Source organism: Bos taurus, chromosome 1 (genome assembly GCF_002263795.3).
Source record: "Bos taurus isolate L1 Dominette 01449 registration number 42190680 breed Hereford chromosome 1, ARS-UCD2.0, whole genome shotgun sequence".
Classification (NCBI taxonomy): Eukaryota; Metazoa; Chordata; class Mammalia; order Artiodactyla; family Bovidae; genus Bos; species Bos taurus.
This window is the reverse complement of record NC_037328.1, coordinates 94,110,340-94,127,419: the sequence shown is the minus strand read 5'-3', so window position 1 is coordinate 94,127,419 and position 17,080 is coordinate 94,110,340.

Sequence of the window (17,080 nt, the reverse complement as noted above, 5' to 3'; positions counted from 1 at the left end):
TTGTGGGCTTCCCTGTTGGCTCAGATGGTAAAGAATTTACCTGCAGGACAGGAAACCAGGGTTCAGTCCCTGGATAGGGAAGATCCTCTGGAGAAGAGAATGGTTCTACTCCAGTATTCTTGCCTGGAGAATCCCATGGAAGAGGAATCTGGCAGGATACAGTCCATGGGGTTGCAAAGAATCAGACCTGACTGACCGACCACGTATACATACGCACCCTCAATTGTACAAGCAACTAATAGAATTAAATCCCCATTCTCAATTTTGCTGTTTTTACCTAGTCTGTTTCACCTACTTTTCTTCGTACAGGAAGCTACATTCTGACTTAATTTTTCTTTCGCTTTCTCCTTTTCCTGAACCCGTAGGACTCTGTGATCAAAACATTCCTTTATATTCTGAACTTTTTCAGAATATTCTCTCAACTTTCTTTTCTTACCTGAAAATTGGCTATCCCCTGAGGACACATATTCTGCAGAACTCTTACTTGGAAGAAGTTTCTACTTTCCTAACCTGCTAACCTCAGATGGTGTTGGTATCTTCTTTGCTCCCATTAGTGGCTTTCAGACCATTGTTCCTTCTCCATACTGGCAACCTCCCTGCTTCTGTGCAGTCTCACCTTCTCTCCCCTGCCTTGTTGTTAACCTCCCGATCACTCCACCTCATGATTTAATGACTGTGGCAAGGTTCACTGTGCAAGTCTAGATGCAGACTTCAGTACTCTGGTCTCCACGACCTCCATAGCCTCAGGGATATCCTCCATCTCTCCACCGCAGACACCCAGCTTCTGAGGTCACAATCTTGATTTGTTATTTTCTCAAATTGCTCCATTTGTGACATCACTAATCCAAACGTCTTACTCTTGGATGACAACTTCCTAAATTTAAATCATCTGCTCATCTACTTCCATTACAAGCTTCCTAGCATTATCAGAATTTTCAGGTAATAGTTCTCTCCATATTCTTCCTGTTAGTAATTTTTTACTGCCAATTCCATCTGTATCTAGTGTAAAGTCCATGGCCCATAACCTTAATCACTCTTTTGTCAAGACCCTGAATCCATTTGCCAGCTACCCAGTCAATGCAAACCTGCATGAACTCAACTAAACAGCTTCTTCTTTTCTAATTTCTTGAATCCTGCTTGAAGAAACCATGCAATTAAGATTTTTTTTCTCATTCTGAATTCATATTCATTAAGAACTGATTCCTCAGTACTGCCTGGGAGTTCTATTATGTTTTATAGTCAGATCACTTTCCATTCCTTGCAACTATTATTTCTGATGCTCATTTGCTTGCAACTTGATGTTACTGCCTAATTAATTAAGAAAAAAGAAGGAACAAGTTTGGTTTTCTCAGTTAGGCTTATGTGACTCTCTGAGCAGCATTCTCTTTCCCCCTAACCTGCTTCAGATGAGGTTATCTACTGTTATTTTTTATTTTAATTAATGACATTGTGTTAGTTTAGGTGTACAACAAGGTAATTCAGTTATGTGTATACATGGATCTATTCTTTTTCAAGTTCTTTCCCCATTCAGGTTATTACAGAATATTCAGCAGAGTTCCCTGTGCTATACCGTAGGTCCTTGTTGGTTATCTATTTTAAATACAGCAGTGTGTATATATCAGTCCTAACCTCCCAACCTATCCTTTTCCCCCCATCCTTCCCCCTGGTAACTGTAAGTCCATGTGACTGTTTCTGTTTTGAAAATAAGTTCATTTACATAATTTTTAAGATTCTGCATGTAAACAATATATGTCTTTTTATGTCTGGCTTTGATATTTCATTTCACCTTTCTCTTTTTCCATACATGATTTTTTTAATTGTATAATTTTTCTTATATTGGTGTCCTATACTAAGTCCTATGAGGTCTAGAATCTAGAACAGTATTTGACACATAGGGTGGACACTCAGTAAGTAAAGTAATGAGTGACCAGTCTACTGTTTCCTGTAATTACAATAATAGTCATTCTTTTGTGACTGTAACAGTCACAATGTAATAATGTGACTTAATGTGTCATAATGTAACAACATGGTTTGTGTACATTACTTCTCTGCAAGCCTAACAGATACATTACTATCCCTGTGTTACAAAAGAGTCAGGTTCTGCAAAGTTAAGTTGCTTGTACCCACATGCAGGGTGGAGGTATGGCATAGGCGGTGCACAGAGCCATTTGCTTCTAAGACATTGTCTTGATGGTCTTCAGTCTGCCAGCCTCGGGCATATGGAAATAAGAGATGCCACATCCTTCCTTGAGAAGCCTATAGTCTGGTAGAACAGTCCCTGTATATATATATATCATTACAATAAAGTGGATCATTGGAAAGACACAGTTAATAAAAAGCTTACTAAGGTAGTACACTCATGGCACACACTTCCCAATGTACTGAATAAGGAGTAATAATCAAGGAAGGATCCTATTGTGGGTGAAGACTCTATCTCTCTGGTAACATGCTAAGCCATGAGACGTAGAAAGCCTCCCTCCCTCATCAAATCCTCTGTGCATTTGGAATATATGTTAGGTATCTCTGATAATTAAATCTACAGTAACAATTACAAAAACAAAAAGAGCAGAAACAAAAAGATTGTAATAATTTTGAAATCCAAAAAGGAGAAAAACAAGTGAGGAAAAGCTGTACACACTTTTATTTGTTCTTAATTTAATTTCTTTTTCTTTTTTTTTCTGGCCCTGTCATAAGGTCATAAGGTATGCGGGATCTTAGCTCCTAGTTCCCCAACCAAGGATTGAACCCACACCCCCTGCAGTGAAAGTGTGGTTAACACTGAACCATCAGGGAAGTCGCTGTACGACAGGAAGGCAATGACCATGTGTGACAGAGCAAATGAGCAGACCGGCGCTTAGAATCAAACAGGTTCGGTCCCAGTCCTATAACTTCTTCATCGTGTGACTTCTTTAGGATTTCTAAGCTATCTGTTGAAAACTGGCAATGATAACAAATGCTTAATAATAGTACCAACCTCATAGGGTTGTTGGGGGGATGAAGTGATATGTTACCAGGTATGTTGCTTGGCAAACAGTTAATAAAGGGAGCTGTTATTATTAATTGATAAAAATATATATCTGACTAATGCAGGTATATATTTTCATTAATATTTTCACTCAACTCCATCATAGGCATTCAGAAAGCTTTAGCTCTGAAGATTCTACGGCAGTGTGGCTCTGGGGTGGGGAACAGGCATCCGTATTTTTTAAAAGCTCTGCAGATGGTGCTGGTGCACAGCCAAGGCAGAGCAGCCTTCATGGGCTCAGGGACTGGTGACTTTCAACTCTGTGCAGAAGGACCTCTGTTTAGCACCTTGGAATACAGATTTCCAGGCCCCCGTTCCACAACATTTGTGATCTGTGGATCTGGAGTAAGATCCACGAATGATATGATGAAGAGGGAACCAGACCATATATTGAAATACACTGGATGTTACTGGCTCCCTGTGAATGAATGTGAAGATGTAACTCAAACTCACTGGGAGGGTAAAATATTTTTGTGAACACATATCAACTAAATCATGTGAGTTTTGAAAGTTCACTTCACTGATTCATACAGACCCCACTCAGAAAATCAGATTTTGCTCTTCCCAATCATCTAGAAGAATAAGACTTGGAGGTCCCCTCAGCCCCCTGGATTTATTTTTGTCTATAACCTAGAGAAAGTGAATGCAAACAGCTAAGCAGTACCACCTGGCTAGGGCAGGCTGGAAGAAGTGTCAGACCCTGCAATCAAGTCATGTAGATCTCGTGTTTTCAGTCCAGAGACGGAGCCTTTGTGAGGTAGGACTCAACTCAGAAGCTCCAATAAGTTTTGTTGAACAGAAATGGATCGGACTGCCATCATCCTGCCAAAACATTTAATATCCTGTCCTACTACAGCTGCAGCACGGTTCAGAGGGGCCCAGAAATAGTCAGCAGGCACAAAGCAGGACGTACAGAGCGGAAAGGCCATTCTCATGCAATAAATGGCTGTGGCCAGCACTTTTCAGAGCTTTTGGAATAAGTGCAAATCTTAAATCCCAGAATGGTACAGACAATGACGTAGATACAGGTTACAGAAATACCACTGATAAAGGCTCCAAAGAGCCTGAGTGTAAGGCAGCTCCATGCAGGGAGTTTGATAATTTTCAGCTACACATTAAAATTAATAACATCTGTTCCCATCTAATGTGTGTGCATGCTCAGTTGTGCAGTCGTGTCTGACTCTGCGACCCTATGGACTGTAGCCACCAGGTTCCTCTGTCCATGGGAGTCTTCAGACAGGAATACTAGAGTGGGTTGCTACGCCCTCCTGCAGGGGATCTTCCCAACTCAGCGACTGAACTCTTGTTTCCTGCAGCTCCTGCTCTGGCAGGCGGATTCTTTACCACTGAGGCACCTGGAGAGCCAGTTCTGATCTAACACAGGACATAAAAAGTGTGGGATACCAAAGAGGTCAGCAGGTGGCAGCACTAGATGATGAAGAGAATCCATGCGGCCTGAGAGAACTGTTTCCCTTGGCCCTCCTGGCAGAGGTTTCAAGAAGAGTGTGTATTCACAGTAATTATCTGTGGTTTTTAATAAACATTCACACAGTTTAAAAAAAAAATTGTAAGTAGAAAATGATAGTTTTATTCCTTTGCTAGGAAAAGGGAGAAACAGTGGGCTCTTGCCCTTGAAAACTGTGAAAACAAACAGAAATAGTTTTTTGAATACTAGGGCTCTTGCCCCCGCCTCCTTTTTTTTAAATGCAAGGTTTTTATTTTTTAATACAAAGTTTTTTGAATACAAAGGCTCTTGCCCTTGAAAACTATGAAAACAAACACTAACAGTTTTTTGAATAGTAGGTATGGCTATTTTTTAGTTCATTTGTTCCATTATCCTATACTCATCCTTGTGTTTCTTCATGTTTCCATATAGATCATTACCTTAAAAAATCTTATTTCTTGCTAAGTGTGCTGAACTTTGCATAAGCACAGTCCAACTGCTGAGCAGTTTCATGGGGTTGCTGACTAAAGCAGACTTCTTGGATGTATTTGAAGAGAAAAAGAAAATTAACTATCTTTGTATAGAATAGTTGCTTCAAAAATTCATGCATATTATAATTGTTAGAAAATATCATTTTCCTAGAACCATATGGCAAGCATTTTTAAGAATCTTGGAGGTTGTTCATGCAACAGTTGAAGTTCCCTATGATGATGGCAAGATGTGATGAAAGAGAAAACCATGAGTCATTTTATCTTAAGTTCAACAGAGGGACATGACCAGAAGGTCAATGAGTGACAACAGCAGAGTGGAGTGCTACCGAATATTACATATCAAATGAGGAAATATTTTTCACTCAAAAAAAGAAAGTAATATATCTAGAGGCAACAATGGTGAGCTAAGAGATTGCCAAAGTCCCTCCTGCTCTCTGAGGTAACAGAACCAGGATGTATAAGATATGAACAGGTGGTCCTTGAGAGATTTTCAAGGGAAGTTATTCCTTGACTTGGTTGTGGTTAGTGTAGGAGCTTTGAAAAAACATTGAGTGAGAAAGATGTAGATAAATATTTTTACCACAGAACTAGGATTCTAGAGAGCACTAAGATGGATTCAAAATAAATCCATTTGGGGAAAAAAAGGGACTTAAAAGGAAGGAATCACAGAGTTGTATGTGGATAGCAGGATTGATAAAGGGTCTCACATTTGCCCAGTGACCAAGCATAAACAAGGAACATAGTTAAACTGATAGTCTTATTGATAGGCTGCCATCTTGGAATGACAGTTAAAGCTATTAGATTCAGCGTACATATACCGTGTGTGTGCACGCGCGCAAGCACAAACGCTCAGTTGTGTCTGGCTATTTGTGACCTTATGTACTGTAGCTTGCCAGGCTCCTCTATCCATGGAATTTTCCAGGGAAGAATACTGGAGTGGTTTGCCATTTCCTACTCTAGAGGATCTTCCTGACCCAGGGATTGAACCCATGTCCCCTGCGTCTCCTGCATTGGCAGGCAGATTTGTAACCACTGTGCCACCTGATGTATTGCTGATTTTTTCTGTTGTTTTGGTTTAGCGTGGTTTGGTTTGGGTTCAGAAGGTGTTTTTGTTTCTTTCTTTGTTTTTGTTTTCAGGGTGAATTTTCCCTGAGCAATAGAGGAAAATATTTAGCTCTTGAGGTTTTTACCTCCAGGTATAATCCCAGTTGCTCAATACTCTGAACAAGCTATGAAAAGTGAAAGTGAAGTCGCTCAGTCGTGTCGGACTCTTTGTGACCCATGGACTGTAGCCCACCAAGCTCCTCTGTCCATGGGATTCTCCAGGCAAGAATACTGGAGTGGGTTGCCATTTCCTTCTCCAGGGGATCTTCCTGACCCAGGGATCGAACCCAGGTCTCCCACATTGCAGGCAGATGCTTTAACCTCTGTGCCACCAGGGAAGCCCCAACGAACTCTAGAGGACACTGAACTTGGATAAAAACAGTCTTTAATTACAGTTCTTTATGAATGGTTGTGAGGTATTAGTTTGATTTTGAATTCTTATCTCATTCAAATCCTAAACAATCTAGGAATTTAGATATCGTAACCTATTTGAATGATGAAACTATAATAACAGTTTCAGCAGGAGAGACATGCAAGAATTTTGAACCTGTTCTTAAGACAAGGAAGGAAGTAGGGAGATAATCGTGCCTGGATTTCTGCTCAAAGTCAGATTTGGGGAGAGTCTGGTGAAAAGTGTGGCCTAGGGTCATGTCTGGAGAAGTCGATGGCACCCCACTCCAGTACTCTTGCCTGGAAAATCCCATGGATGGAGGAGCCTGGTAGGCTGCTGTCCATGGGGTCTCGAAGAGTCGGACACGACTGAGCGACTTCACTTTCACTTTTCACTTTCAGACATTGGAGAAGGAAATGGCAACCCACTCCAGTGTTCTTGCCTGGAGAATTCCAGGGATGGGGGAGCCTGGTGGGCTGCCATCTATGGGGTTGCACAGAGTCGGACACGACTGAAGCGACTTAGCAGCAGCAGCAGCAGCAGGGTCATGTCAGCAGTAATTCAGCATCCTCTTCAGAGAGGGATCAAGGCTTTGAGGGCTCAAGAATACACTTTTCTCAAAACTTTCCAGCAAAATATTTGAAACAACGAAGAGTATTTTAGTTTCATATTCATCAAAGAGCACATAAACTTGGATAATATGTTGGCTGATAAAACTATTGATATATATTTTTAAATAATGGTGTTAAAAGTCCAAGGGATTATATAGCAACTGTGAAGAACATAGTTGAAGAATTAGAACAACATCACTTGCCAAAACCTGTAAGCTAAATTTAAGTTACACTGCCCAGGAAATCACTCAGCTTTATGCATTGTTGTATCTTTCTTTAAAAAAAAAAAAAAAAGAGCAAAAGGTCTCAGATATTTTAGAGGGAGAAAAAAGCCAGTATGCTATCAGACTTATATTTGACATCATCTGCAATGTACAGTAGAAGTTTATTTATTTTTCTATGCATCTCCCAGCTGCAGTGGGTCTTTTACAACTATGCCTGGGGTAGAGGTATGGGTGACAGTTTTCAGCCCTTCCTCTAGCAAACGAAAGCTTTTGTTCCATAGGATCTAGGGTCTGGGTGGGGCTTCCTGGTTTTCCTGCAGAAAGGACGTTTTTCCCCTCTCCAGCCCTGCACTGATGAGTTTTCCCCAGCCGCCAGTCCTTCTAGTAAGCTTTCATTAGTACCCATTGGAAGCCTTTAGAGAAGAGACTGTCAGTGGGTATGGGTTGCCCTTGTGTCTATGGCTCCCAGGAGTTCTATTATCTAAAAATTGCCTTTAGCAGTTTGTGAATATGTTTAGCTGAATTCTCCTTACCTGCTTGTGTGCACTTGACATCAATCTCTTCCTCTCCTCACTTGAGGCCACAGGTGAAGGGTGCTCACGTCGTCTCTGCTTGCAGGACCTGCCATCTCTTGGACTTCAGGTTACTTAGTTGCCCTACAGACTTAGCTCTCTGATAGTTTCAAGAGAATTTAGGATTTTGCAGTTTATCAGGCTTTTGTCATTGTTGTTCTTAGTGCAGGAGCAACACTCTTTCCATATTTCTACATCCTAAATATAAACATAACATAAACACCAGCTCTGTAACTTTTCTGAGTATTTAATATTTACTACCCTCTTCTTTTCCTGCTATGTTTGGGTGAGGGTCTAAATACTTTAACTGAATTTATACAGTCTGGTGTTTTTTATTTCTTAGTTATTTTTAGTAATTAAGTAGTAACAAAGAGTTACTAAGTCCTGGAAGTAACTAAGTAGTCTTAGAAGAAAGTTACAATTATTTACTATTACTAAATAGTAAATAATAGTAATATTTACTAAATATTAAACATTACTAAATATTATGTATAGAGATATATCTATATGTTTTTGAATTTTAGCTCTTATTTTTTGAGTGTCATTTCCTCCTCTGTCTCTTGACAATATTAAATATATTTATGTTAAAGTGATTTTTATTTATTTATTTAATTTATTTATCTGTTGGCTATGCAGCATATAGGATCTTAGTTCCCCAGCCAGGGGTTGAACCTGTGCCCCTTGCATTAGAAGTGTGGAGTCTTAAGCACTAGATTATCAGGGAAGTCCCTAATGTGATTTCTAGATTGCTCTGTTATTTTCAATTCACCAGCACCAGCAGTGAAATTGCCTCTTGGATTTTAATTTTTGTTAACTACCTTTCTCAGGAATAATTTTTCACTTCAAGTACGAATTTACAACCTTTTTTTGAGTAGTTCATTTCTCTCTGTGTGTGCCCATCAGCTGTCTCCAGAAACTGTATTGATGTCTCTATCCCTGGGTTCAGGATCCAGAACAAGATCTTATTTTTGTAACACGGAGGTCTTACTGCACATGTGTGGCATTGCATATGGCATCTCCAAGTTGGTGGGGGGTCTGGTGCATGTCCAAGTTGCACAGTAGCTCTTACCCTACCCACTGGAGCAGACCTGGGTAGGGGTCACCACTTTTATCAGTCATTATCCCTTGATGTCTGATCATGTACAAATAGACACACACACATACATATGCATGTATCCATTTGCTGTTTTAAATATTGATTGTTTCGTCATTTCAAACCTTAAGTACCCCTTTACATTACATACTTAAGCACACATTTTATAGATATCTTTGGATCTCATGTCACCAAACAAAAGAAGCTATTAGGCAGAATCTCCTTCAACTTCCCATGTCTACCAGTAAAACTATACGGCACTTATCTCCCTGTTAGAAGGGCAATATCTTTTCTCTTAGCTTTAGTGTGTAGGCGCTTTTACATTCTCAAGAACCTATCAATCTTCCTGCTCTTTGTTATCATTAATTTGACCTTTGCTACTCTCTTCTTTCCATCAATATTTCAAAATTAATCTCTCCAATAATAAAAACTAAAAAAGAAAATAAAAAATACCTCCTCTGACAACAGTTTCTCTCTTCAGCCACAAATCTCCATCTTCTCTTGGCAGTCAGACTCCTGAGTGAATTTTCCATAGCTGCTGTTTGCATCATCTCTCCTCTCCTCTCCCTACTGAATACACTTCTATCTGGCTTTTCTTCTGAACGCTCCACAGGACCTGTTTTCACCGAGGCCACCCGCCTCTCTGCTGGACACTTAAGTTCTCATCCTGATCTTTCTCACTGGTATCGGATACTTTTTACTCAGTCCCCACCAATTTCCTTTTTGCCTAAACCCTAACATTCTGTTGTTCCTTTGATGCTAAGTCCTTTCTAGTCCTTGTTTACACCCTGTCCCTCATAATCTCTCCCAGACACTCATATAGCTTCAATTACTACACATGTACCAACAGTTTCCCTATATATATATCCACACCACTCTCACTCTAGATTCATAATCAATCGCCGAGTTGTTGTTTTTTTTAACTTCAGGCACTTAAAATTCAGCATGTGCAAATAAAATGAATTATTTTTCTCCCCCAAGCTGCTATTTCTTCAGAATTCTCTATCTTCGTAAATGGTACAATCAGCTGCTCATTTCCTAAAGCCGGAAATCTGGAAATAATCTTGAATGCTCCCTCTTCCTCACTTTCTTTGCCATGCCTTGCTAATTCTATCTCCTGAATAGCTTTCATAATTTTCTTACTTCATTTCCACAGCTACCAGTCTAGTGAATATCACCATCATACTGGTATGAAGGTTAACATCACGGAGTGATTAATAACCTCTTAAATATTCTTCTTTCCTACGTATTTATCTTCACTCATTTATTCAGAAATGTTCTGTTTACATGTGCAAGATAACGCATGTGCCAGGCACTCTGACAAATATTAAAAAAAAAAAAAGCTTTATAAACCATTTTTCAAATAGAGTAAGTGAGAAATGCATAAAAAGTCAATGAGTCAAACAGTGATGCCTGCATCCAGGGTACTACAGAAAAGTGCCAGACAAGTTGAGAAGAAAAAGTGCTACTCCCTTCTTGAGGGGAAGGGGTAGGAGGTTTCATAGAAAAGGGATTTTTGAGCTGAACTCTGTTGCTTTGGTCTTGAGAGTACTGAGCTGAAAAAAGATAAAAGGAAGGGAGTTGTGGAAAGGAAGGAAGGAAGGAAAAAAGAAGGAGAATACAGTGAAGTAAGACCTGGAGAGAGCAAGGATGCACTTACTGAATCTAGCAACTGGTGAGTGGCTGGAGGATATGTGGTATAAGTCAGCTGAGACATAACACTGAACATAATTCATGGGAATGCATTGTTTCCACGTTTCCTACCGCTCTATACATTGCATTTTGTTACAAATGTATAGAGATAGAGAGGGCCATGTATGAAGTTCTTAACAGATTGAAAGAGGAAGGAGATCCCTCCGGCCTCTGGAAAAATTAGATATAGCCCAGGATGATGAAATGACCTTTCAGAGCACATTACTCATCACGTCTAACAACCTCAGAGTCACATGTTGTCTAGTTCCTTCCTCCACCTGTGATATTTACAAGAAAAAATTACTTTTAGGGAATCCTTGTTACGATAGGAGGCTTCATTACCTCCCAGTACCTGTAGGAACAAATATCTACCACCTTCAAGTGATCAAAATGTTTTAGTTATAGCTCTAAGTGGCTGCTACATAAATTAAAAAAAAAAATCCATAGCATCACCGACTCAATGGATATAAATCTGAGCAAACTCAGGGAGATAGTGAAGGACAGGGAAGCCTGGTGTGCTGCAGTCCATGGGGTCACAAAGAGCTGGATGTGACTTAGAGACTGAACAACTAAGTGACTGCTACATAAAAAAGAAAAAAAAAGAACTTAGCATATAAGAATATGAGATTGAGGTAAAACCTCTTCCTCTGCATAATTACAGCCCAAATATCGAGTTATTCTAATACATCTTCCATTGTGAGAGCATTGGAATGAATATGAAACTGCTGCTTTAGGTTTGCAATCTGGTTCATGAATTTAAAATTTTTTATTATTATTTTAGGTATCAAATATAGTACATTTATTTCTATGAAACAAAGTAAACAAGAAAGAAATGTGAGAGGGCAATTATCTCTAACTTGAATCCTAGGATACTTAAATCATCTTCTGTTTCCTTTCCACTAAATATTGATTTCCTAATTCTGTAAGGGACACTTAACACCTCTATTTATATATTAATGACAGGAAGAACAGTTTTATACTTTCAGCTAAAGATTATTAAGAAAAAGGCACTCGATATTGTATGAGGAAGTATTCTTTTACTTTAATGTAGTCCATAAATTATAATTGAGCATATCTAAAACAATTATAAACAGAGAAATCCACTCTGAACTAATCTTTGCTATTTATTTTTAAGTCAATTATTTAAAGAAAGGCATTTTCCCATAGAACTTTATGTTTCCCCCCTCCCCAAATCTATGTAAGTTTTTTCCTCAGAAGACTAGCTTTAACATACTCCATTTATTTTTTGAATTTATTCTCATGTTTTTTGGACCTAAAATTTATATCTATCTAATTTTTTCTTAATGCTAAGATAATGTATCCTGTTTTGCATTTTTCTTCTTCAAACAGGCTCAGTTATCCAAATTAAAAAAAAGAAAACTCATCTTTTCCTGACTCTGCTACCTTTTAGAGTTAAAAACCTAATCTTTCTTCCTTTATGGAAGATCTAAATTTTATAAGCTTTTGTTTTTTCATTTATATTATTTCATTCATTTGTTCATCTATGCATTCAAAACAAATATGCACTGAATTTCAACTACTTTTAAGAGCCAAATCAACGACTTCCTTCTTAATAAACCCTTTTTGAAGTCCATTTTCCCCTCTCCTAAGACGCCCTTGATCCTTTCCTTCTGTGAATTCCCATTACTCTCTTTAATTTACTTGCACTGTTTTGTTTCATACTTTGGTTATTTGTATGTGTTTTTTCTAACTTTCTAATTAAAAGCTCTTTGAGGGTATAATCTTGTCTCCTGAATGTCTAATGAATTACTTAGACAATTCCCTTCAATGAAGTTCATTAAGTACTTAAAATATTCAATGCATTAGTTTCTAAAATTTATATTTCATCAGACAGGTTTAAAGAAGGAACTCAAAGTAGCATAAACAGATTGAACAAAGACTCAGAGATGGGAAAGCATGAAATGTGGTTTCACAACATCTAATCCACTTCTGGGCTTCCCAGACATCTTAGAGGTGAAGAACCCACCTGCCAATGCAGGAGACAAGACGCAAGAGAGGTGGGTTCTATCCCTGCATCAGAAAGATCCCCTGGAGGAGGAAATGGCAACCCACTCCAGTACAATCCCATAGACAGAGGAGCCTGGTGGGCTGCATTCCATTGGGTTGCAGAGAGTTGAATGTGACTAAGTATACATACACACACACACAACCAATCCACTTCTATTAGATAGAAGGACCTGGAAAGGAGCTAATGGGAGGAAATTGGGAGCAGCATATGGAAAACTAAATTACTATGGCTACTCACCAGAAAGTCTTTTCACCTTTCTTCTGGTAACCATCCCAGGCCTTTCCTACATCAGCCTTCACTGTATGTGTAAGTCCCCTTAGCTGGTGTAGATGTATACCATGTGTCATGGGCTTGGTATAGCAAATTAACTCTATTTCTGGTTGCAGAAAAATGTCCTTCATATGATTTGTTTTTTCCTAGAGTTAACAAGGTACTTTTCCCTAGGGATGCTGAGCTGAAAGGGCTTCTCTGGAGTTGCTGATAGGAATTCACTTCCCAGAGTCTGCCTGCTAATAAAGCTGAAGCAAGCCAAGGAATGAAAAAAAGGGAAAGAAAGATAGTGACTTCAGTCAAGTCTCTGAATAGTCATGTGAGAGTTCAATGCATCCTTAACATCCTTACATAACCCAACGAATTGTGGTTTCATTTTATAGGAGTTTGCTTCTTGTACTTAATTGGACTTAAGGAGTTTCTGTCAGTTACATGATAAGGGGAGTGGATGATGTTGAAAGGTGGTTTGTGTTTTTACTCTAAAGATGGAAGATCACTGAGGACTTTTAGAATCAGGAAATCAGAATTATATTAGCTTTTTATTTATCCATTCTCTGATTATTCTTCTTAACACCAGTGGTCTTCACCTGTTTCTTCTACTCAGCCTTTTCCACAGAATTGTTACTAGATTCAATCCAGTTTTACTGTGTTTCAGTTGCATAACCTTAAATGATTCATTTTAACATGGGACTTCAGCTTCCTCATCTATAAAGTGGGGTTAGTAAATTTACCTTGTAGGGCTTCTTGGGTGGCTCAGTGGTAAAGTATCCATCTGCAGTGCAGGAGATGCCAGAGATGTGGGTTCAGTCCCTGGGTGGGGAAGATCCATTGAAGGAGGAAATGGCAACCCAATCTAGTAATCTTGCCCAGAAAATCCTGTAGTCAGAGGAGCCTGGTGGGCTTCAGTCCATGGTTTCTTAGCAGAGTCAGACATGACTGAGTGACTAAACAACAAACAAGAAACCTACCTCAGAGTTTAGTTGTGAAGATTAGAATAATAATAATAATAAATGGGGAGTGATTGAAATAAAGTAAAGGCTCAGTGTGAAGTAGCTATATGGTATAGAAAGTAAAGTGTAAATTCTCTTTCCCAGTGGGTAAGCACTGATAAAGTATTTGCAGTGAATACTTTCATGTCTTATTTTTACATTTATGTGCAGTATTTTAAATTTTTATTAATGAATCTTGGAGTGCAAGGAGATCCAGCCAGTCAATTCTAAAGGAAATCAGTCCTGAATATTTATTGGAAGGATTGATGCTGAAGCTGAAACTCCAATACTTTGGCCACCTGATGCGAAGAACTGACTCATTTGAAAAGACCCTGATGCTGGGAAAGATTGAAGGTGGGAGAAGGGGACAACAGAGGATGAGATGATTGAATGGTATCATTGATTCAATGGACATGTGTTTTAGTAAGCTCTGGGAGTTGGTGATGGACAGGGAAGCCTGGCATGCTGCAGTTCATGGGGTTGCAAAGAGACACGACTGAGCAACTGATCTGAACTGAATTGATTAATGAATCATATACCTAATAAATAGGTTCTTCCTTTGAAATGTTTCATATGCACCATTTCCTTTCCATTCCAATTGCTATAATGAAGTTTTTGACTTGAATATCTGGACAGATTCATTAGCCCATATTGCTTCTCTTTTAGCCTATCATGTATTCTGCTATTAGATTAATCTTTCGAAAGCACGGGGTTTTATTCATAAATAAGAACTTACACTTTTTTTTTTACTGCCAACTACCAACTTCACTAGGTATAAGTTTTCTTTGTTTCAACTGCAAAATGTTTCATAAAATTTAACATTAGCTGCATACCATTTCTTTACTTTTATTCAGCTCTATTAGTGTATAATTTACATAAGATAAATTTCATTTATTTTAAGTATAGAGTTTGATGAATATTGGCTATTGTATACAGGCTTAGAAACATGACTATGATTAAGGTACAGAACACATTCATTAGTCTTAAAAGCTCCCTCATGACTCTTTGCCATTGAGAGACTCCCCAATAGATCATGCTATTATCATAGTTTTGCACTTTCTAGAATTTCGTATCAATAAATCCATGAAGCAAACAGTCTTTTAAAAAAAATAATTTATTTTAATTGGAGGATAATTTCTTTACAATATTGTGGTGGTTTTTGCCATACATCAAGATGACTCACCCATGTGTGCACATGTGTCCCCCAATCCTGAACCCCTCTCTGACCTCCGTCCCTACCCCGTCCCTATGCATTGTCTCAGAGCACTGACTTTGAGTGTCCTGCTTCATGCACTGAACTTGCACTGGTCATCTATTTTACATATGATAATATATGTTTCAATGCTATTTTCTCAAGTCATCCCACCCTCGCCTTCTCCCACGTAGTCCAAAAGTCTGTTCTTTATGTCTGTGTCTGTTTTGCTGCCTTGCATTTGGGATCATCATTACCATCTTTCTAAATTCCATATATATGCGTTAGTATACTGTATTGGTGTTTGTCTTTCTGACTTACATCACTCTGTATAATAGCCTCCAGTTTCATCCACCTCATTAGAACTGATTCAGATGTGTTCTTTTTTATAGCTGAGTAATATTCCATCATGTATATGTACCACAACTTCCTTATCCATTCATCTGCCAATGGACATCAGGTTGCTTCCATGTCCTAGCTGTTGTAAACAGTACTGCAATGAACATTGGGCTACACATGTCTGTTTCAATTCTTGTTTCCTCAGTGTGTATGCCCAGCAGTGGGACTGATGGGTCATATGGCAATTCTATTTCCAGTTTTTTGAGGAATCTCCTCATGTTCTCCATAGTGGCTGTACCAGTTGAAGCAAACAGTGTTTTTTGAATCAAACAGTGTTAGACTTCTTTCAGTTAGCATGATGTTTTTTGATTTGTTATGTTCTTTTTTTGTTGCTAACTAGTACCCCCTAAATATGCACGTAATATAATTTTTTTATCCATTTACCAATTAATGAACATTTAATAACATGTTTCCAGATTGGGCTATTATTAAAAAAAACAAACAACAAACTGTTACTATGAAAATTTGCCTACATACATTTGTGTAAACTTATATGTTCATTTTCTGTGGTAAATACTTATAAGTAAAACTGTTGGTTCCTAAAACAGATCCTGGCATGTATAGTTTTATTGTCATAAAGTAGTACTAAACTATTTTCAAAAGTAGATGCACCATTTTGCATACTACCAGCAACATAGGAAAGTTCCAGCTAATGTTTAGCCTTTAAATATGTTTACCCCCTTACTGTTCTTCTCTTTCTGAGACTACATTATATATGTTTTCTTTCTATTTTCTCTGTTCTTTACATAGGATAGTAGATCCCTGACTCTACTAGACAACAATTCTCTCTTTCCTCAGTCTCCTCCATCATTTCACCTTTAAGCTCATCTGGAGAATTTTTAATTTCATATATAGTATTTTTCAGTTCTTGAATATCCTTTGGTTCTTTTTATTATTTATATTTCTCTGTTTAAATAGTCCCTTTTTTTATGTACACCAAACAGATTCTTTTACTTCATTGAGGATTGTTATATCAGCAGTTTTAAAATGCTAGTTGCCTTATTTCAACATACAAGATAATCTAGAGGTTGGTCTCAACTATTTTCTTTTTTCTTGACAATCTATTATATTTTCCTAAATTTTTATACATCAGATAATTTTGGATTCTATCTTGAACATTATGAATGTTAAGATATGGAGACACTGAATTCTATTTTTTTCCTCTAAAGAGTATTATTTCTTTTATTTTAGCAGGAAATTATCTTGGTTAGATTCCAGCTACAAACTGGGCAATGGCTCCCAAATTAACTCTGATCTTTTTTCTTTAAGTGAACTGTTATGTACCTATCGCACCAACTGTTGTTTGGGAGTCTACCAAAGACATAGGCAGACAGAATTTAAGCATTCCCTTTATGTCTATATTCTCTTCCTTCAGATTCCCCCTCTTTAACAGTTTCCCCTGGATTCAGTCTTCTGATTCCCCAAGCCAAGAAATCATTGGTTTTCCTGCCACACTGACTGCTCCTGGCTCTAGGTTAACAGATGCAAAAATGAGAACTTATTCTGCAGAACTCTCTGTGTGAAGATTCCTTACAAGAATCTTCCTGGTTCTGT